This window comes from Pinus tabuliformis, chromosome 3_2 (assembly GCF_031772625.1).
Source record: "Pinus tabuliformis cultivar Carrire ecotype Pingquan chromosome 3_2, CPIR1, whole genome shotgun sequence".
Taxonomy (NCBI): domain Eukaryota; kingdom Viridiplantae; phylum Streptophyta; class Pinopsida; order Pinales; family Pinaceae; genus Pinus; species Pinus tabuliformis.
In genome coordinates this window covers 525,810,630-525,812,670 of record NC_142302.1, presented here as the reverse complement: position 1 = coordinate 525,812,670, position 2,041 = coordinate 525,810,630, and positions in this window count along the sequence as shown.

Genomic DNA, 2,041 nt, shown 5'->3' with positions numbered 1-2,041 from the left:
AATCTAAAAATTTATGAAACATGCTCCCTGGTGGAAGAGTGAAGTTTTCTGTAGGTTGGCACCTACGTACTAGTAAACATATTAGCTAGTACAAGAGTTAGGGGGTTGTAGCTCCCTTCTAGTAGAAGCTGGAAAATGAGAGAAGGTTGTAACCTTCCGCATGTAGAAGCTTGCATACTGGTATGAGTCTGCACCAGTACAAGATTGTAAACATATTTTCTTATTATTAAAAGAAGATAGAGACAACAACAGTAGGTGGTTTTTACCCACATTGGGTTTCCAGCTTAAATCTTGGTGTTCATGTGTATTTCTTATGTGTGATGCATTATTATGCTTTTACTGCACTATCTAATAAATCTCTGATATACTGGTTTAAACTCAACACATGATAAACTGTCTAAATCACAAGATCTCTTCATATACAGTGGTTTCTTTAAGCACAGTCACGTGTACATGCTAGTTCACTTCATTGAAGTAGCGTACATAAATCTGTTTGGGAAATAAAATTATTGATCTAATAATACTGATTCAACCCCCCCCCCCAGTGTTATTTACAACAATTGGTATCAGAGCAAGTCCTTCAAAATAAGCTTTATCGCTTGAAGGGAGATCCATAATCATGAATAATCAAGAAAGCATGGGATCCATCAGACCACCAATATTCAATGGGAGAAACTTTGTTTATTGGAAAATAAGAACCACAACCTATGTACAATCGCTTGGAATAGATGTCTGGGAAATTGTGGAAGGAGGATATACATTTCCAACAACAATTCCTACAGATACGATAGGTAAAATTTAATATGAAACCAATGCCAAAGCTGTCAATACTTTATTAGGAAGTCTGTCACAATCAAAGTTTGTCAAAGTCACATAGCTCAAATCAGCCAAAGAAATATGGGACAAAATTGTTCTGAGCTACGAAGGAGACTCTCAGGTAAAACGTGCTAAGCTTTAAACTCTCATAATTCTGTGTGAAACTCTTAAGATGCATGGTGATGAAAGTATAGCTAGTTATTTCCTACGTATAGATGTAGTTGTCAATTGTATGAAGAATCTGGGTGAAGAAATTAAGGAAGTTACCTTAGTTGAGAAAGTTTTGAGATCCTTGTCTACTAAATTTGAATCCAAAGTCTCTGCCGTAGAAGAAAAACAGGATCTGCAGAGTATCACTATGATGCAGCTTCACGGAATCTTAACAGCCTTTGAGATGAGAAAAGGAGGACCATTAGATATGAGAGAAGCCGCATTCAAAACTTCAGCAAAAGGAAAGGAAGAACACAATGAATCAGGACATATTTTAGAAGAACAAGATGGGGTAAACTTTGTCAAAAAGATTCAACAATGTTCTGGAAGGTTTAGAGGTAAGTTACCATTCAAATGTTTTTCTTGTGGAAGAGTCGGTCATTACACTGCTAGATGTCCTCATAAAGATAAATTTGAAAAAGGAAAGGAATATACAAAAGGGAATAGAAAGCAAATCTGAATAAAAGGAGCTACTATACTCATGAAGATAGCGATGGTTTATCTAATAGTGATGAAGATGAAACTGGACAAGATTACAAACTTCTCATGGCTTATGACGATGATAATTTTTGGGATTCTTTAAAAGAGGACGACCTTCATGAAGAAATGTGTAAACTCAAAATCTGTTTAGAAGAAAAGAATATGATTATAGATACCTTGACATACCAAATTACTGAAAAGGAAAAACTCAATGAAAAACTAGAATGTGAAATTGTGGGTCTAAGAAAGGATCTTGAGAAAATGAAATCTCTCAATCTTAGATTTGCTAAAGGAGCAAAGACCTTAGATGAAATTAGCAAAGTTTAACATTCTCCTCTGATAAAGACAGGTCTTAGATATACTAAAGAAGCATCTGAATCACAAAAGTCATCAACCTCCACCAAAAGCTATCTTGATGCAGCAAAGACTAGTGAATAGTATGACAATCGTCAGCAAAGGCATAAAGCAGATCATCAAGTAAATCAGACACAATTTACTCCAAGGATGAATAGAAGCCACAACCAACCTCAAGTAA